The 21,838-nt window shown below is 42.4% G+C and overlaps 1 pseudogene; it reads left to right on the forward strand.

Annotated features, from left to right (window-relative positions):
• The first annotated feature begins 13,817 nt into the window (after nucleotides 1–13,817).
• LOC146608122 (general transcription factor II-I repeat domain-containing protein 2-like) overlaps nucleotides 13,818–21,838 on the forward strand; it is a 39,398-nt pseudogene continuing 31,377 nt past the window's right edge.

A 21,838-nucleotide genomic window follows, 5' to 3' on the forward strand; every position in this document is an offset into this window, starting at 1 on the left:
GCTCTCTAACTGGTGGGGAGGTTGTTATATCTTTGCAGGTGGTCTCCTCACTACAGGAGCTCACTCTGCAGGTGGGGGGAGAGATATAGGAGAGGTGGAGAATGAACTCAACCTGGGCGTCTATTGTCTTGTGTAGTTTGGGAGTTGATTGGATGATGGGGTGGGTGCAGTTTTCTCTGGGGTGGAGTCGGGTGGGCTGCCCCGGACTCTGTGGGGCTGGGCGGTGCTGCAGCTGCGGGCCCCGGTCCGGATGGGCCTGGGCCCCCTTGCCCTGGTGGGTTCCAGAGTGTGGGGGTGCCTACTGGGGTCAGCGGGGGAGCTGGCCCCAGGGAGGGGCCGCTTGCCCCTCCCTTTCTTCCGTCCCCATCCTCAGCTGCCTCCCTATTCCCGCTCTACCACACCCACCCACACACGCAGGGCTTGGGGTGCAGGTATGTCACCAGGGTGCAGGGGAGGCACTCCCCCTCTGTCCCCTTCTGGCCGCCTGTGCCTGAATTTTATTCTGCAACCTAGACATCCACATTACTCACACTCTCACATAACACATACATATAGGGCCTTGGGGGTGGGCACGTTTTACAGCATCCAGAGGATGGTCGGTGTACTCCAACCCACCTCTGGCGCTGGTACCCTACCCTCAATTTTAAATGCATTTAGACACTAAGGGTTTTCGGGAAGAGCCGTGCTGCTCTCTCAGAGGAAGCTAGTACCATGCTCTCCTGAGTTTTAAATGCACTTTAGAACAGCACACAGCAACACTACATATGAGCGGGCGTAGGGAGGTTTGAGGTCTTCACTCACCCCGGTTCTGTTAGCCGTCAGGGCTGGGGGGTTGGGAGAAGGTGCTGGCCGTCAGACTGGGGTCTGGGATGCGGGGCCTCCCTGCTACTGCAGATAAGGAGGTGGTCCGCTTGCCTCCACCCCAGAGAGAAGGGTTACATCTCCTGGGTCTAGGTGCGGCTTGCCCCTCTGAGGGCGGGGGTACCTGGACCTGGGATATAGAGTATGTTTGGGGAGTGCGACTGTCTGTGCAGTGTCTATTTGTGTCTGTCTACACGTTGGGTGAGTGCCGAGTATTTGGTTGTGCATATGGGGTGGGAATGCACGTCTGTGTCCACGTGTGCCTGTTCGTCTGTGTCTATATGTCAGGTTGGGTCTTAGACTCAACCTCTCAGGGTACATCTCAGGCCCTCTAAAGTATGGAGGCCTATCTCCCCTCACCACACTCCCTGCCGGTGGCTGATGCCCTCAAACGTTGGTGTGTTGGTGGTCCTTGTCGTCTGGGGCTGGGCGCTCATGTATGTACCGGCTCGGCTCACTCCTGGTGGCCGATTGGCGGGGCCGGGCGCCTGTGGCCCGGCTGGGCTCCTTCCGGGGGGTGGGATGCCCTCAGGCCTCTGGGCCTCAAGCTCGGTCCTCTCTGGCACAGCTGGCTGCCGGCAGAGCCCGCGGGCACGCCACTGCAACCCCCTCTGGCCTCTACTCCGTAGCTGCGGGGTGACCTCTCCTTTGAGGCTCTACTCAGCTCTTCCCAGGAGGCTGGCACGGTTCCCCCCCCTTTGGTGGTCCTCCTCGGGTCCTTGTACTCTGGGGCCTCTGGATATCTGGGACCTGGATTTCCTCCATACCTGCTTCATACCCTGGTGGACGGGGCAATGGCTCCCCACACTCCCTAGCAGATCGTTACATGGAGAAACCTTTGGAATACAAGCATGCTGATCCACACAGGTATGCACACAGGTGTGCACACAGGTGTACACACGGGTATTCACAGACGCGGACTACACCTTTCTTGGCTGCTGCCTCAAAGCACATTGTGCGCTGTCTATCTTGCGTGCTGCACAATATCGTTTATTATCTAGTATTTACTGCTAGCTAGTTTATTGTGATGGTGCTGTTTTTTTATTATGTTGCTCTTTGTTGTTTGCTTTCTCTTCTGTTTTTTTTCTCCATACAGGTGATCCAGGTGTTTTGTTTTTTTTCTGTTTTTTTTTTTTCCTCTCTTTTCCCCCCCTTCTCACCGTCTCTTCTCCCCTTTGGTTTTCTTTCTCTCCCTCTCTTTCTTTAATTCTTTCTCCCTGTCCTATCCCCCAGTCATGTCTGTCCCGTTTGTAGCAACTGAAAATAAAATAAATACATAATTATAATAAAGGTCAATCAAATGGACCAATATGGCAAGGCCATGATGATCCACTTGGTAAAATAAATCCGCTTGGCATCTTTCTTGGCCTTAAGACAACAATTCTGATGGCTAAAGATCCAAACGGGACACAAAAAAAAAGAAAAAAAAAGAAAGAAATGAATTATTAAAATACCCGACTGAAAAAACTTTTTATCTGTAACAGCAACTGGTGGTTTTAAGAGTAACACTACAATTTTTCTTTGCCGGATTTGTTTAGTCTTAAAAAAAATGCAGTTTCATTTCAACTCTTCAGTTTTCCTATTTTTTCTTTCAATAAAAAGATGATAAGTAATTAAAAACTGATGCGCAAGGACACAAACTATGATTAAATTTAGTGATGACTTCGTTAAGGAAGAAAAAAAGAGATTAAAATATTCCTGGGAGATGAGATCCAATCAGAATTAATTAAGTTGTGTAGAAAGACAACAAAAGTTTGGAAGTGCAAATTGTGCAGCAAGGTGAGACACGTACACGAAATAGCACAACTAACTCTCTGTTTCTTCTGAAAACTTTAGATGTAGTCCACTATAAAATATTTAGTTAACTAAAAGAATTTAGTTGCCTTAATTATCTGTGTGCTTTTATCTGTGATCTATTGAAATACCTGAATTTGTGTAGATCCGCCATTAAAAACAGTTTAAAACCTTGCACGCGGTCCATGGTCCTGAAATTATAACAGTTTAATTAATTTAACATTTCACTGTTTATTTGAGTCAGACTTCTATAAGACTGGAAGTCTTTTTCCAACCACAGTAATCGCCACCAGCACAATCAGGAAGAACAGCTGTATTCAGCTCCTTGGTGAAAATGTTAAGGTTAAGTTTTTGAAGGAGTGAATTTAACCTAAAATATGATCTTGTCCTGACCCGATTCGAGTAGCTTTTAGTGCCTAAATCTGTGACCAGCACCTCTTCAGCCTCCCAATTTAGACTTTCTTGCTTTTTAAAAGAGCGACATTATGATCCCAGATCATGTCACTGTACCAGCGCCAAAGGACACTTTGTGCATATCCCCGTGACTCCAGCAGTGTCTGACAGAGCAGCAGTATTTGACGCCCTGGTAAGAAAATGGGTTTCATAAAAAGTATGGTTTTCATTTCCCTTGAGACTTCTCAGAAATCACACGTGCAAAGATCAGTTTCACCTGTAATTTTGCATGTGCATAAATTCCAAAATTCAAATGGGATTTTTTCACATGAAGTAGAATTCCAGATGTCTCGGATGGGCTTTTATTCTTTGATCTGGAGTTTTGTCCACCATCAGTCCAAATTCAGCTAAGAAGCTTTTTATGGGGAAATTTTAACATCAGTATTTAATTTATCTGTAAACCTGACTTCACCTATATTATGTGTATTACCCACACACTGGATTCAAGTTCCCAAATTTTGAAACATTTGAATCCTTTGAATTAGAAAAGATGCACAGGCTTTTTCTTTTCAGTGTGTTTGTTGTTGAAAGGAATCAGCAGAGGTTCATTAGGAGCATTCTTGTCAGTATCCTCGCCAGCCTCCATCCTTTCTTGCCTTGCTTCTTCTCTTCTCTACGTCTTGAACCCCAGATCCTCCAAGATTAGAGTTTTAGGTTTTACAGCTTCTAGGGGCCATCCCTCCTGTGGCTTAAGAAGGGATGCCAAGTCCCCCCAAGAGGGCCACTGATCCAGAAGGTCCCCAGAGTTCGGCTCTTTCAGCCAGATTGACAGATACTAATAGCGTGGATGCCTCTCATCCCATAGAGACGGCCTATTAGGGCACAGAGCCGAGGGGAGACCAGGAAAGTGGCCAACTAGTGGCTGACTTATTAGTGAGATTGGCGAGTTGGCGCCACTGCGGGGTGCTGTGCTGATATTCATATGTCACGCCTTCCTCTTCTCCCTTCACCCATTCCAGTCCTGCAACCCTCATCTTCTCCGTTCTCTTCTCCCTCCCTTTGCCCCTCCTCTTCCCTCCCTTTGTGACCTCTCCTGCTCCTCTGCCTCACTCGTACTCTCGTCATTTACTCCTTCTCCCTGCCCCTCCCTCGCTCTGAAGGGCAGGTCCCTTTTCCTAATTGATCTGTGGAGATTTCGGCTAACCTTCTTCCTCTTGCAAAGAGAGATGAGAGAGCACAGATTAGAGGTGAGAAAAGAGGAGGAGACGTGAAAGATGGATGGGTACTCTTTATGCCACTGCTGATATAGTAAGCACCTAACGCAACAGATCCAGTATGTAAACACGGGAAAAATGTTTTTTAATAAGTGTCCACTGTGCTCTTGGGTTTTATTAATTTGTTTATAATATGAATTGGACTCTGTAGCACTAATGATGACAACATTGATGACAATAATCCTGAATGCACTAATCTTAATAAGCAAAACAGGAAGAGAAAAAAAATAGAAAAATAGCGAGGATGTCCCTGAATAGTTCTGGCTTTTGCCCCTTTAGAAACCAGTGAGGTGATAAGCGGAACCATTATCAAGGCAATCGATAAAGTGGGGACCGTGATTAATGTCACCCCAAGCTTGAGCATCCCAGGGCCAGGCCACAGGGACTACCTACCATCCCCTTTCAATACACTGCCCACAGCGGCTCATAACAAGCTTTGTGGACAAGCCAATTACGGTTGTTCTATGGTAGCGATTTACATCGAGACTCTTTTTGGATCTCTTCATAATGGCTGTGTAATATTTCTTTGAGTATTCATTTATGCTCTTATTGTAACTGCAGTTCTTTTGGGAACTATTGCACTTTAAATTAATTTGAGAAATGAGTTTAATTATGTGTGCTTGACCTATGCTGTGGAAATGGGCTAAATTGGTGTACACTACAATAAAGTCAAGAAAAATTGGTCTTAGCAGCAGTAACAGACCTCAGGAATCGGATAAAAAAAAATATAAACAACAAAAGGCACACTTTGCTTTGTCAAGAAAAATGTAAATTGCTTTTATGTCACAAAAAATAAGAGACAATAATGTTCAAGGATGTTGAGGTCCGGGCTCTGTGGAGGCCAATCCATGACTGATAGTGTTCCACTTTATGTTTTTCTATCCAGGTATGATTTTACTGCATTGGGCAGTGTGTGTGGGATCATTGTCATGCTGGAAAATGAATCACATGCTTTCCAGATGGTATTGTGTGTTGGATCAAAATCTAACGATACTTTGATAATTTCATCACTTTTCATCAGTTTTTACTAAAAAAATAAAGTATATATCACACATTACTCATTAATTTTCCTAAAAGCAATTAATAACATCACTAGCCACTAAAATAAGGAATTTGTGACACGACTCGTTACATTGCTTTTAACCTGAAATGCATTGTGACTTAATTACAAGTCCATATTGTAAACAGTCCCACACATGAACAAAAATCGCTGTCCTAGTGAGGACACACATACGATCTTTCATGTTTAAATATTAATAAAAATCCAACAGCACAAAGTAGTTGAAAACCAGCCCAAAAAGACTTCAAAGTGGTTTCCACACTTCACTGCTACAAGCCTGACTGCTCATCACTGGGGTTGTTACCTGTTGAAGCTCAGCAGCCATAGCTGCTGAGATGGGGTCGGCATTCGCTCAGCTTTAATGTCTGTCTGGGCTCTTCATTAGAGCCGTGTTAGCACGCTGTCTGTGCAGATGCTTGCAAAAGAGCCAAAGTTGTGTTAGCAGCATAATACAGTTGTTTCTTTGCAGGACACAGTCTTGCTCCTTTCATGAAAATAAAAATAAAAGTCATGTGTCTGGCTCCTTGAAAACAAAATACAAACAGATGATTGATGGCTCAAGATTTTTGCACAGTACTGTAATTCCTGTACTAAACAGAGTTAAAAATATCTGGTAATATTCTAAATTTCTTTACAACACTAAACATAAAGAGTTAGCTGTTGTTTGAGAACTGCTGAAACTAAATCTTCATCTTTTAATCCTCACCATCAAAGCAGGCAGATCTGTTCTTGGTGCCACAGAGCAGCAGGGCATCAAAAACTTGGATACAGTTTCGCAAAATATTTTGTATAATTGAATTCACTTTGTACAAACTGTGGCTATTAGACAACATGCCCGGCTCAGTGCCAGAGCAGCGCAGTGGGTATTGTGTAAACAAGGCAGAGTAAAGAAGTCAGGCTTGTGGAGGTGCACGAACGGATTGAGTTTGTGTCCAGAAATGTTTTGGTAATTAGTAAATGCATAACTCAACAGATCCATAACTTCCACCATGGTTTCAAAGGGGTGTCAAACATAAGGCCTGGGGACCAGTATCGGCCGGCAAAGACTCCAGTCTGGGCCACTGGACAGTTTTGTAAAATGTGAAGGATGGGCAATGACCAACCACATTTATTCCTTCCAATTTAAGCCCAAAGAGTCGTGCTCACAGATTTCTTTCATTTACTACGGCAGGATTTCTTTATCACGTAGAAAAACTGAGACAAACTGTTAAAATGACTTTTTTTTCTACATTAAGATATCTCAGGGATTAAATATGTGGTTAAACTTCTTTACAGTGACTGAAAGGAAAGTCTCACTGGTCCCAATGAATTTGACATCCCTCCTCTAGAATGAAAGAGTGCAAACAGATAGTTAGAGCAAGTAAAAGTGATTCCGGGTTTTACAGAGTGGTCTAATATGACTATTTTCTCTATATTGAAAGGATGTTTTCTGGGATTCTTATCAGAACACGTGCTGAATCAAATGTGGGAATCACGTCCAACATGCTCAGCTTCTTCAGTCAATGAAAACAGCGAAGAACTTTGCATTCGGTGCTTGAAGGCAACGAAGTTTCTGCAGAATGCGAATGCCGAAACACGAGCTTTCTTATTCCAAGCAATTAGCCCATGTTGTCACAGTTATTTTATCATTGTGCTCATGTCTGGATATACTACTTTTAACTGTGCACATTTGCCACGAACCCATCCTTCTAACCTTCCACTCAGCTATCTTCAGTGTCACTCAGCGATCAGAGACCTGCTCTCCCCTCTCGCTTCCATGCAGCTATTATTTACAGGATTAGAGTGGTAGAGATCTTAGCATGAACACTCCTCTGCTGAGAGTGGAGAAAAAAGACAGGCAAATTACCAGCTAATGGACCACCGGGCACTAATATCTAAATCCCCAATCTGTCTGTAATTGCTGCAAAATGCTTCGGCTTGTGCTTTATGGGCGACTTCTAAGTGACTCTCCCCCCCTTCTCACTCTCTCATTCCTTTCCTTGCTTTATTAAAGCAACAAGGAACGGGGAAAGAAAAAAAAAGAAACGAGTAGTGCTCTCATTTTCCCTCAGAGTCCTTTCACTTTCCCTGGTGGAATCCCCAAGACATCATTAATGTCTCTCCTCTCTTTCATATCTCGACAGAAAGGGAGTGAAGTGACCGTCCCGCAGCTGGCTGCCTTGCTTCATCGTCTTCGCCTCCGTCGAGGAGCAAGTGATTAATTTCCTTGTAAGGAGAGATACAGCGGGGGGAGAGCGAGAGGGAGAACTCCGTTTGAAAGGTGCTTTATTTGCATTAGCATTCATAATTACTTAATGACGAATCAGATATGGTTCATTGCGAGTAAGTGCAGAAACAAGCTGTCTGAATCATGTATTTCAATTAGAATACCACTAAAACATGGTCCTCCATGACCGTCCAGTATAAGGAGGACTTTATTTATTTAGCTGGGGAATTATTATTGGGGGACGACGAGGCCTCGTTTCATCCTTTGTCATCACACTAGAAGGCAATGTTCTAATTAAAGAAAGCCTGTAAAACACTGAAGGCCTATTAGAAACGTCGAGATAATTATAGATGAAGAGCATACATTCCACACGCATTAGGCCTTTGGCAGCTTAGGATATAGGGCAACACCTTCTGTAAGGGTATATTTATATTTTAAAATGCCCAGTTTTAATACATTTATAGATATTGTCAATCAACTCTTGATATGGAATGAAAAAATCCCTCCGTTCTTTATGTAAAGCTAATAGCTGTCTAATATGAGTGAAGAGTTGGACCTTTTCAACTTGTTTGTGGTATTAGCGCCTTTGGGATGTGCTCTAGTTCTGGTAAAGGAAATTATAGTGCTTTCTTTTTAGCAACTATCCGTGCCCATACAGTTTATAGATGCACTTTGTAAACCAAGGTAGCTAACATTAGCCAACAGCATAGCGCCATCTTGTCTAAACATGATCACTTCTGGCTGCAGAAAAACAAGCTAGCACTGAGTATTAAGGCCCAGAAATAGGCCCAAAACAATGGATCAATTCACATTAAGTGTGTTCTTCCTTTATATTCAGGTTAGAGGTCACTCTTAAGAAGCCAATACCTAGTTATGTTCTTTGGGCTAACATCAGTTTTCTATTTAGTGTGTCTTTTGGCTAACTGGCGCAAGCAAACCAAATACATGTTTATTTCATGTCATGTCATTTTAACCTGAAATAGGGGAATCTTGCCTTACCTCAGGTATGATTTCTATCTTGAAGATTGATTCTTTCTGAAATAGAGAGCTATAGAGATCTCTATTAAGACCTGGAAGTGCTCATTTCTAATACAAGAGTCCATTTCAGATCCTCTTTAGTCTAATCTGAGGAGCCCACAAAACCTGCAGTACTTAAAAAAAAAAGAACAAAAAGAACAAAGAAAAGTCCTTCATAACAAAGTAACTTCTCTTTCTCCTATCAGAGTGTGCAAAAAGTGCCTCCTTAGCAATATCCCTTTTAATCAAGCCAAGCCACAATAGGAGACAGCGGGAAGCATGTGTAAATAATGCATTAATAACCATCCCAACCACACTCCCGGAGGCAGCGCCGGCACGTAGGGAGTTTAAATATCTCTAAGGGATACCTTCATCTGAAATGTGCTCAGCTCGCTGCTCAGAGCCTCTGCTGGAAAGAAAGAGAAAATATTGAAACTAATTGTGAGGAGTTCAATGGCAGTTCAACGTGGAGTGCACTTCCCAAGGCCTCGGCACGGAGCGATGGACAATCATGTCCGCAGAGCAGTCATTGACAGTTGCTTTAGAGGGTTGTGACTTTTGATGATGAGCTATTGACAAAATTTCCATTTCCACTGATATTAACAGAAAACACGTTACAGAGCTTCCTTTTATTACTAAGACATACTTGTTAAAGCTTTATGTGCAGAAGTGCACAAGCATGTAAACCGGCGTATTGGTAAGCCAGACTTTCAATTTGTTTTTTAATTGCTTAGTAATATTTATTTACAGTGTACGTTTAAATTTAGTTTGGATGTTAAGTTTTTAAGTTATGCGTCATTCTGTCCATAAACACGATAGCTCAAAAAGTTTTAAATGAATTCTAATAAAACTTTGTAGGGGTGCAGAGTGGGGTCATGTTAACAATCTGTTAAAATTTGGGTCACATCCACAGAGGTCTTCAAGGTGAACTTAATGATTTATTGGTCAAAAAGTGTCCGATAACTTAAAAACTGTGATTCTTACAAGGGTGATGTCCCATATGAAGGTTTAAAATATTATACTACATTTCACTGATTGATCGATAGCGCCATTTAAATACATGTTTCTCACTGCGACTGTTTCTGCTGGCAGCTTATTTTTAAAAGAATGCTTAAAATTCTATTATTATTTGCAACATTTAGTGAATGACACATTGGTTTATGTGGATTCTAAATGTCACGTCATAGTTTGCATCCATATATTGTGTCATGCTTGACCTCTGACCTCACTTTTAAATTTCACATCTGCATTCTGCATCTGTTTTTTATTTCAAAGAAAGTGCTGTAAAGAGAAAAAGAATGAGTTGCCTATCTACTTAAAAATATACTGTAGTATAATATTATATAATAAACTCAAGTTATTCATGTCCAGTTAGTTACAATTACTTAATACCTACTCCTACGTAAAGTTTTTGTAATCAAAGTAAACATCTGTCATGCTAACCTTATCTGACTCTTACTGCATTTAAAGAAAAATAAATGAATGTAAACATAATACAATATTATTCCCTTAAAAGTAAATAAAAAGACATTGAGCTGCCTGGTGAAGGTTTGTACTCTCGCATTGCTTCTTGTTTCCTCTTTGAACTTTGAATCTTATTAAGCACCATACAGAATACAAACTTCTCGTCTTATCTTTTAAGGTCAACCAGATGTGTCATTATAAACCAACATATATTAATCAACATATAATTTGACAAATTTTAATCGTTGGCTGTAAATTCAGGGGATGCATACTTTTGTGGCTGTCAGTGTTAAAAAAGAACAAGTTCATTATTAAGGTGGATGAGATTCAGCTGTGTAAACTCAACTGATTTCCCTCTTTTATCTGAAGGCCTAAAGTTTCTGAAAGTTTAATGTTCCTTGTTAGCAATGTGGGAAATAAATTGGGCTGCAAGCAGCCATGGCTGCCAGATTTGGCTTGAGATGAAATGCTGCAATATTGTCAACTGGACAAAAGATAGAGAATATGGATGGATATATTTTCAATATGCAGGAACAGCTGTCAGGGCTCTAAATAATATGCAAATCAGCTTTGTGAAAAATATATATGCAGTGCTTTATTGGTTTAACTAATTAATATTTCACTGAATACTGTACATTCGCCATACTATGCATACCAAACATGCTTGTCTGGTGCCAAACCACAGTATGCTGGCCTTGCCTTTGGTCCAGAAGCCTTGATGAAAAGCCAAATCAATGTGTTGAAACTTCAACCAGTGCCTCTAATCCAATGCTGTTTATGTCTGCTGCAGTCGATAGCCTGTAACCTTGGTCATGGATGCTGTGCTTGCCTTCACATCACCACTGTCGTAGTGCAACAACCTCACAGCTGCAATTCTGTCAAGTTTTTATGTTCTCACCTCGGCTGAAAAGCTTTGCTGTGGGTTGAGAAACGTCTCTAACAGTCTCTGGCTTATGAAACGGCTTCAAAGCCAATCAGGGAACGTGGAAAACACACTGTCATCACGCTAAAACTGAGGCTGCTTCTCAGAGTTGCTGAAAAGTTGACATTTTAGAAGTACAAGGCTTTTACCCTAAAGCAATGACATAGTATCCTGCTGTGGAAGCCTGCTCTATGAATGAGAACATCTGGCCTAAGATGCAGAGACTGTGTGTTTGTGAACAGATGCGTGTTCATGTACACAATGACACAAACCCAGTCAGTCCCTGCCAAATCTTTGGTATATGAAACCCCCACCTCCCCCTTACAAGTCCCCCCCACACCCAGTGGTCCCATTCAGCACGGGGAGCAGCGGGCGCTTCGGCTCGCCACCAACGAGACCCTCTGCCAGTGTTAAGCCCTTTTAATGACTGGATTTCCTCCCGATTGCCAAGTTCCCGTGTAATTGCTTGATGGTCAGCCCGTTGCTGTGCCAAAGCTGGGGGGGGGGGGACGACGCTTGGCAGTCGCTTTGGTGTTGGCTTGGACAAGGGCGAGCAGAAATAGCTGCAGCGGAAGCTTTCGGAGTCGCCGATCGGACAGTCACAGCCCGGGGTTTTCACACTGAGAGGGATCAGAATGAAAAAGAGCCTTGTTGTCAGAGAAAAGACAGCATAATGGACAGATTGTTTCTGTTTGCTGAACCCGCGAAGGATTGTGTTACCCCAAAAGCATCACTTCACGCTCACACACATCCAAATCTCTCGCTGTGTTCCTCTTGGTTTCTTTCTGTCTTATTTGCTATTACATACCTCCTGTTTTTTTCTCCTCAGAATCATTAGAATCACCAGGCTTTTATCTTGGCTGAGCTAATTTCTGAAAATAGAAAGCATAGGTTAGCAAAAAATCAGATCACTAAATAAAACACAGCAGGAAAGAGATTTTGGAGCGGCGCTCCAATACCTACCATACATAGCTGCAGGTTGTCAGTTGCCTTTGTCAGCTCCAAATGGGAATCACTGCCCTTTACGCACTTATCAGTGACCTTAAACCCAGCATATTTAGCCGCCTTTTGTCTCAGCACACAAAGATATCCAGGAGGCTGTAGTTTTTAAAAGACGGAAGAGGAGGGGGAAAAAAGCCAAGATGTATGGTAATGCCATGTTCGGCTGCACTGGCGCTGCCACTGTGGCAAACAAAACACTCTTTAAAAGACCCATAGAGCGAGAGAGGTAAGGAGATACATCAATCAATTAACAATTACCCCTGCTGCTAATCAGCTGTCCCCGGCCTGTGCCGGCCGGCCCTTTTGTAATCCCGTTGGCAGCATCAATTAAATTCTTAAGGTTAGTCTATTGAATTTTCCAGATAGGGGAAGATGGGGGTGGGGGAGTGTGAGGGAGAAGGACAAACTGTAGCCCAAACCTTCACCAGCTTCTCTTCTCTCATACACTATATCAGGCTTTCATAGCACCTAACTGAAAATTGGCTAGAATTAGTAGAAAACTGACGAAAAGACTATAAGCAGAGACGATAAGACACCCCAGGTTAGGACAGTCCTACAACACAGCGTAATACAGCGAGACAGCTGAGAGCAGCAGAATGGGAGAGGCGAATTGTAACGTGTACGAGGGCTGCAGTTTGAAATAAAAGTGAACAAGGTGATGGTCTTGTACGCTGAAGGGTAAGAGGGTGTGAATTATAAAGCGAAGTGGAGAAATGAGACCAAGAAGTCGCTCAGCGCCGTACGTGTGTGACTGTGTGGGTGTGTTTGTGTCTTTGTGAGAGCCAGTTAGAGTTAGAACCTGAAAAGTGAGGACATTTTTTTTTTCGGAAAGCAAGGCAAGTTTAGGCTGTTCTACTTTCTCATCTTCTGATCTTTACACTCTGAAAAAGTTAGCTAGAAACTTGGAGAAACCTGAATTCATTGGACATGTAGGAACAATGTCACTCATTGCTTTCTTTTCTGTTGGCTATTTACTTTTGTAATTTCATGTGTGGCATACAGAAAATTTTTGGCATGCTTTACATGCAATTATAATTCAGTTACTAACTGGACTGAGTCCCAGTTTTGTCCTACTTATTAGCAGAAAACTCGCTGGGTTAAAGCAGTCAGCTGTATCGCCTCAGTGTCCTTTATAAAATGCACCAAAACTGTCCGTCAAATGCATTTACACCACTTTTAATACACGTAACAGCTTAAGGTTAAAATTAACTTCAGCTTAAGCCATCAGTAAGTAAGTAAGTCTACATCTCAGACACCAGTTTATGTAACTCATCTGTGTACTGAATCTGAAGGCAAGTGATGAGATTTTTGGTACCAAGAGGTTACATGTTTTAAAGATAAGCTTGCTGTATAACCCAAGTGCTCTTGAGCTTCAGGCCATGAACTGATGTTCGGACATCCTCCTTCAGGTTTTTCTGCTAGAGAGCAGAATTCGTGGTTCCATCAGTTACAGCAAGTCGTCCTGAAATAGCAAAGCAGCCCCATCACACTACCACCACCATGTTTGACTGTTGCTGTGATGTTCTTTTTATGAAATGCTGTTAGTTTTATGTCAGATGTAACGGGACTTAAACCTTCCAGAAAGTTCAGCTTTTGTCTCGTCAGTCCACAGAATATTTTCTTGGGGATCATCTAAATCACATGTGTCAAACTCAAGGTGAGTGGTTAATGTGTCTTATAATAGGTCTATAATAGGTCTATATGTCAATATGTCGATTGTGTTACCAGTGCAGTGACAGTATTCCGCCACTAGGTCGCAGTTTATCCATATCTGTGTTTAATTAATGCGACAAGTGATAAGAGCTATCCACAAATGATCCCAAAATGTCCAGGAAGAGAAAGATTGATGCAGACGGAAGGATGTTTCAAGAAAGATGGGAAGGTGAATACATGTTTATGCTTCAAGGAGAAAAACCAGTATGTCTTTTGTGTCATGAGGCATTGTCGGTAGTCAAAGAGTACAATATACGTTGGCATTTTGACACCAAACACGGAGCCAAGTATGGTAAAATAAGCCAAAAAATCAAAGAATTAAAAGACAAACTGTGATGGCAGCAGAATGTTTTCACAAAAGCCAAAGCCAAAAATGATATGGCAGTGAGAGCTAGCTTTATTGTGGCTGAAGAAATCGCCCGCGCTTCAAAATGTTTTTCGGAGGGAACGTTTTTGAAGCAGTGCATGCTGAAGGTGTGTGTGCAGGTGTGCCCCGACCAGATACAGACTTTTCAAACTGTCAGTTTGTCAAGAAACACCATCGCCGACCGAGTCACAGAGCTAGCAGGGAACCTTTCAACACAGCTAACTGAAGAGTCTCGCAGTTACACAGCTTTCTCATTAGCTGTTGATGAAAGCACAGACAACACGGATACGGCGCAGCTATCCATTTTTATTAGAGGCGTTAAGCCGGACCTCTCTGTCACCGAGGAGCTCTCGGATGTAGCTGCCATGCATGGGACCACAACGGGACGGGACATTTATAATGCGGTGGAGAAATCCATAAGTAAAACTGGATTGCCCTGGGAAAAGTTGGTGTCGTTAACTACAGATGGCGCTCCTGCTATGTGTGGGGGAAAAGCAGGACTGGTTGCTAAAAAGTAACTGTCACACACCACTGATAATGTATCACTGCATTACCCATCAAGAAGCTTTGTGCGGAAAGGTGCTGGAGATGAATCATGTAATGAACACGGTCATGAAAACTGTAAATTTCATTCAGAAGTGAGGTGGCTGAGTAGGAGCAAAGTCCTCGAACAACTTTTTTGAGCTTAAGGAGGACATTGCTCTTTTCAAGCAGAATAAAGGAAAACTCCTGTCTGAACTGTCAGATCCAAACTGGCTGTGTGATTTTGCCATCTTATGTGACATAACTGAGCATCTCACGCAACTGAATCAGAAGCTGCAGGGACGCAAACAAGTCATCACACAGATGTCCGATATGATCACATGTTTCCAGCATAAAGTGGATCTATGGAAGAGCCAAGTGGAACAGGGCAATCTTGTCCACTTTTCTGTTTGTCAGAGGATCTCAGCCTCATTTCCGGGTGTTTTTTCATGTGCTCGTTTGGCTACAAAACTCAGCCGATTAATGAATGAGTTTGATCGGTGCTTCTCGGACTTCAGAGCACAACACTCGGGCTTTGCCATCTTTACCAGTCCTTTCACCACTGATGTCAGCAAAGCCCCCCCATCACCTTCAGCTCGAGTTAATCGAGCTTCAAGGCGACAGCGGCCTGAAAGCAAAGTTCCAGGATGCTGCAGTCGTGGACTTTTACCGTCTACTGTCCCCTGCTGTAATGCCACAGCTTCGACTTCATGCTGCCCGTGTTTTGTCCATGTTTGGGAGCACCTATTTGTGCGAACAGATGATTTCAACAATGAATCTGAACAAAACCAAGCACAGGTCACGCATCACTGGTGACAACCTCCACGCTGTTTTGCGGATTGCAACAGCACAAGAACTAAAACCAGACATTGACACGCTGACCAAAGGAAAACAGTGTCAGACATCAGGCCAGAAAACACATAGGTAAGTAACTTTAAAAACCTATTTAAAATATAATAAAATGTATTGCAACCAAGTGCAATTTAATGACAGCACTTACATGTTGTTTTGTGTTTGTTGTTTTCAGAACATGATCAATGGATAAGGTTGGTGGAGAGCGGATCCACTTGATGTTTTCAAGGACAGGCAGCATGTCATTTTGAACTCTTAGTTGTGAGCTGAGACAATGTTTATTTGTTATTTTGAGACATATTATACTACTTTATGTGCAATAATGTTTTTGTTGTTTACAGGTTTATGCAGACAAATGTTTACTCCTGAAGGCTATGGGCAGTCTTTGCTTTTGTAAAATTCTACATCTGTCACATTTTCTTGGTAGCTCGCTATTTATGGTCGTATGTTATTCTGACCCTCTCAAACGAGACCAAAGTTATTATCATAACTTGTTTAAATATTTTTCTTTATTTGCTTAAATAGTTTGATTGTTGAGTAGTGGAGTAATGTGGGTTTCTTAACTTGACAAATTAGATTAGATGTATGTTACAGTAACAGAACAACAAGCAAACTCTTTTTAAATGCACAGTAATATTTGTAACTTGAATGAGTAATAAATACATTTGTCAATATGTTATGAAGTAGTTACATTTATTTTATGTTATATTTGGTTACATTGAATTACATTTATACTATTTTACAGTTACATCTGGCCTTTTGAGGTCAACCATTATGCTCATGTGGCCCTCAGTGAAAATGAGTTTGACACCCCTGATCTAGATGTTTTTGGTAAATGTCAGATGAGCCTTTATGATCCTTTTGGTCAGCAGTGGTTTTCTCCTTGAGCTCTCCAAAGGATGACATTTTTGCCCAGTCTCTGTCTTATTGTTGAATCATGAACTGTGACCTTAACTGAGGCAAGTGAGGCCTGCAGTTCTTTAGATGTTGTGGTTCTTTCGTGACTTCCTGGATGAGTCGTCGATGTCCTCTCGCTTCACCACTGATCCAAGTTTTCTCCATGTGTGGCTAATGTCTCTCACTGTGGTCCACTGTAGTCTCCAAAGACTCTGAAATGGTTTTGTAACCCTTTCCAGACCCCTTTCCACACTGTTTCTCAGCTGTTTCCTTAGATTGTGGCATGACGTGTTGCTTTTTGAGATCTTTAAGCCTGCTTCACAGGTTCTATTTATGTGATTTGTTGATTCAGCAGGTCTGGCAGTTGTCAGGTCTGGATGTGGTTCATGAAACTGAACTCAGCTTTCAAAAAATGTCCTTAATTACAATTAATTTGTGATGTAACACAGGGGTTCAATTACTTTCACCACAGGGCCAGATAGGTTTGGATAACGTTCTTCCCATAATAAATGAAATCTTCATCTATGAAAAACTGCATTTTGTATTAACTTGGATTTTCTATTTTGTACTATTAATATTTTTTTAAAGATCTGAATCATGTAAGTGCAACAAATATGGAAAGTTTTTCCAAAAATAGCTAACCAGTTATCTAATAACTATTCTACTTTTTAGCATATAGAACAACATAAATGCCTTTGAAAACAGACTGAACAACTATTGTATCTCACCTTTAGCAGTATTTTTTAACAACATCTAGCCAGATAGAAGCACCTATCTACACTCAAATAAGAAAACAAACTCCACTGTATTATCTTTTAAATAATACCCTGTGATAGATTATTGACGTGTCCAGTGTGTACCCTGCCTTTAACTCTGTCACCACTGTGATTGGCTTCAGTCTGCATGCTTCTTTTCCTTCCACTGATGCGGTGCTGGTACTTGAGTCAGTTCTGACTTGATGCCTTTTGAGGATCAGCCCACAATTTCAAAGGTTAGAAAACCTGGTTTCACATACAGTAGGCTGGGAAAATTTCATTGGAAAGAAAACTGTGGACAGAATCTACAGGCTGCACCTACCAATCAATGGTTCCATGATTTTTATGGTGAAAATGAGCCAAACAGTTTTGAGCATTTAAACCCTTGGTTTGGATGCTTCTGCTTAGGGTTTGCAAGAAACCTTTGCATTTGTTTCCCACTGTCCTCACAAGTGTAGAAATTCCATGTGTTGAATTGCATGTGTGTCCCCTTTGGCAAAGTCAGCACAAATATGCACAAACATGATGAGAGGCAGCCATACCGCGCATGACCAAGACAAAAGGTGGAGCCTTTGATCTGTCCATAATGACCTCAGGAAACCAAGAATCACATCATTATGTTAAAACAATCCACCCTCCACACACATTTGCTGACCATACTAATTACACATTGCCTAATCAATACATTATTTAATCAAACCAAACGAGCCCTTTTTGTCCCTCGCTGTTCTTTTATGGCTTGCTGTTTATTGTTCGCTTCCTCCAAAGCCTATTTGTAATTTAAACCAGGAAGCATGTGAACCTGATAGGAGCACCGCTGCAGCCTGCTGGAGGATGAGAGTGGAGAATGCTGACAGCGCTCCTATTTCCTCAAGTGAAACTCTAACTGGCTGACCCTCGGAGGCCTCTGGCGTCTCGCTGAACTCCTGCTGCCTGCGATTGATTCAGATGCCGAACTTATCATCGAGGGAGATGTGGCAGAAGAAATGAAGAATTCTGCCTCAGCATTAGACGGGGGGCACCAACAGGGACCAAATATTCAAATACTGAGAAAAGATTAAGAAAACATAGATGACTTGAGTGCTGACTAAGAGCTAGAAAACACAGAGGAGCTAAAAATTAACTGTCAGTGCTTTGAGCAAACACCCAATACATGAATATACTTTAATATGGATATAGTCAGATAAATATTATCTACTTTTTAGTGTGACATAATGACCATTTCTAGGTCCAGATGCTCCTTCTGTTCCCCAAACAATGTAACAAGCATATAATCACTATTGGGAACGTGAAAAATTCCAAATTCTTTCAACTGTTAAAAAAATAGTTGAGTGTAGCCGTTTTCCCAGGTGTCATAATTAAGTGTAGACCACACATCAGACTTGTAACATTGATTGGCATTAGAGGTTAGTGGTAAGCTCATCAGTTGACCTTTACAGATGATAATCCGTGTTCTGGTTAAGCATTTCAAAAATAAAAAAAAATATACAGGGCTTCTTAAATTACAAATGTAAAAATAAAAAAAGCAGCAAGGTTTTGAAGGTTAGTGAATATCTATAGTGAATTATAAACAGGTCCATAATGTTTGGACAAAAACATATTTGTTGTTTTTAGTTTTCCCTCTCTACACTACCACAGTGTATTTTAAATCAAACAATCAATATGGGACTTAAAATCAGACTTTCATTTTAAGTTGCCAAAGTATTGTGTCAACTGTTTATGAATTGCATAAAATAAAAAATTTATAAATTCTAAATATGCAAAAAAAAAATTGTACAACCTCGTGAAATAAAGCTCAAAGGCTGCACTTCAGTCATACAATGATAGATACACCATAAAAATGTGCCTATGAAACTGTGTACCTGTAACGGTATGGCTAGCTACAGATGTATTGTTATGCTAATATACTCTAAAGACAGTGGTCCAGTTAATGTGTTTAGGTTTTAGGATGAGAGTCAAATTTTTGTAAAGTGTATGTTTTGGCGATTGTCAACATATTTGGATGATGGGGCCATGTAGGGAAGTCATCTGCTAATGCTAGCCCTGGTTAGCTTACATATTGACAATCAGTTGCAGTATCTGCACAATATTATGTCACAAAGAAGACAAGGGGAAATGGAAGAAACTGCAGCCACAGTGAGTTTGAGATTACAGTGTTAGAGGTTAGTAATTGACATGTTGCTGTCAGATAGCCTGAATCAAGTCTTAGTTAGCTAAACAGCAAAAATGCTAGCATAAGCCTGACAAGTGGAGTATACACTTATTTCCTTGTAAATTACTATCTTATTTTGCCTCTTTGGGTTGAAAACCTTTACATGGTTAGCACACTCTGTAATAAATCCAGAACGACTGTTTAGGCTCAACACTGGGTAAAAAAATGCTCTTTGACAAGACAGAAACTACAGGTCAGTTTGGGTGGAAATGCTAACTGTGTTCATACACCTTAACTGTGCTGGAGCTACTGTAAAGAAAGTGTCAACCTAAACAATAGCAGAGGCTATGTGCTCCTTCTGCAACATCTCCCCATCACACGGCCTCCATCAGCACGTCTGGCTGCGCGGCAGAGCGTGAACGGGTAGATTTTCCGGTAGCACAAGCCTGAGATGTGCTCCTGCGTCTCGGTGAGCTCGTTTCGCCGGGCCTCCTGCCGAGTCTTCCTACTGCCACTGCAGGGAGACGAGACTTTGCAGCCCCAGGACACAGTCACTACGGGGGGAAAGAAGGGGGTAGGAATAGAGGGAGGGGAAGGAAGAGCGATGGAGAAAAGAAGAGAGGAAAAAGATGCATGAAGGGTTGGGGGGTGATAATGAGAGGTAGAGAAGATGAAGGGACAGACATGAGACAGAGGGGAGCGAGGGGAGGGGAAGCAGAAAGAGGTAAACAGAAAGCAAGGAGAAGTCGACAAACACAGAGAGACAGGGGGGGGAAGAAAGAAAAGGAGAGAATGATTGCTCGCGGCTCATTTCTCCACACATGAGCCCATCTGTACAGCGCCCAGGGTGGGACGGCACCACTGCTCTGTCTGAAATGACTGAGCGAGCCAAAGACACCCCAGCACCACAGGAAGCCAAATGCAATCCCATGAATCCCGGGCTCGCCTATTATTCTGCAGAAAGCCCTTTTAAAGTGCCATTTTTTCTCGCTGATGGTGCCTTGTTGATTTACTTTCTTTTCCATCATGATTTAAGTTGTTCGTAATGTGTCAGAAAGACACTCACAGTTGAATTTCATGTTTGAATATCTGGCCTTGTACACTCTTATGCCACAGACAAAGATATATATGTATATATATATATATATATATATATATATATATATATATATATATATATATGAGTGTGTGTATTTGTATATACTGACGCTCACACAGACTGAATTTCTCTCAGACTTGGTTCCATCAGCAGAGCAGCACCACAGGGGTAAAAAGGAGAAATTGACTGGCAGAGAGCAAGAAATGGTGTTTGCAGTGAGCATCTTGTGGTATTGTAATATTTACTGTTAGCACCTCAGGCTACATGATACGCTCCACTGTCACCATCAAACAAGCAGCTCTCTGAAGGAGGGAGCACATCTGTTGTCACCCCTCCAATCCCCTCCCTCCCTCTCCCTTATTTTTGCCATCTCTGGATTGAGAAAAAAATTCCAAGTAAGAAGAGAGAGTAGCTGAGGAAGTGAACCCTGGAGTAACAGAAAAAACGCACAACTTTCTGACCCTCTTTTCTCCTCACCTTTCCTCTCCCTCTGACCGTGGCTTAGGATGCAGCCGATTCAAATTGATCATTCCTCTGACCAATAATTCATTGTGATGGAGCAGACGTGGTCTGTGCGTGGCGAGCGCCCACCGCACAATGGCACCTGCATACTAAATAGCCTCGCCAACCAATCACGCCATTGCATTCCTGGTCAGGTGACCCGCTGTTTATCCTCTGATAAATGGCAGGTCAAGTCGGGTGGCGCTCAGCACCACATCTCTCAGCACCATGTCACCCGTACTCCCGACCGCTCATCAAACCCCCTCGCTCCCTTTACTCAAACCCCTCTCAGCCCCCTCCACCCCTTAAGCCCATTCTGCAATCACAGACCCCCCTCCCACCACCACTAACACCACCACCGCCACAACCCCCCCGGCATTTGCCCCGCATGCATCCATTATTCTCCATGCTGGCTGCACCGTCAGCACAGTCATGATTGCTGACTTCTCCTTCCACTGCCAGCCTCCACTTTGAACACAATTAACTTAGTAATTGCATTTGTTTTAGGAGTATGTGAGTGATTATCAAAGCCACCTATGATCCTCCAAGCATACACACTCGCTGCCTTGCTTCTCTGTTGATGGACGCTTGTGCAGGCAAGACCACCGGGGGGTACAGAGATAGGGCTGGGAGCACTTCAAAGCAAAGCTCGCTTCCTTGCTCAACCTCATATACCTTATTAGAATCCCCTGATTGCCAAACCCCTCTGTTGCTATTGTTTATCTGTTTGTTTCTTGGGCCGCCAGCGAGCAGAGGCTTTTCAAATGCAGGGGGTCATTTTCAGCACAGCTGCCACTAACAATGCAAAACACAACGAGAAACTGAACGGTGGAAATGGCACACACCTACACTGCAGACTCGGGCTTTTGATTTGCAATTGAGGAGGCTGATGTGAAAATGTGTGTTTAGGTTGAAGTGTTTTGCTTTTCAGTGGCTTTTCCACCGCAATCAAAGGAGGGAATGGCCTGTATGCAGCTTTAGATATAA

Source organism: Diplotaxodon limnothrissa, linkage group LG23 (genome assembly GCF_057381915.1).
Source record: "Diplotaxodon limnothrissa isolate DT_005_m linkage group LG23, D_limnothrissa_male_GT1.1, whole genome shotgun sequence".
Classification (NCBI taxonomy): domain Eukaryota; kingdom Metazoa; phylum Chordata; class Actinopteri; order Cichliformes; family Cichlidae; genus Diplotaxodon; species Diplotaxodon limnothrissa.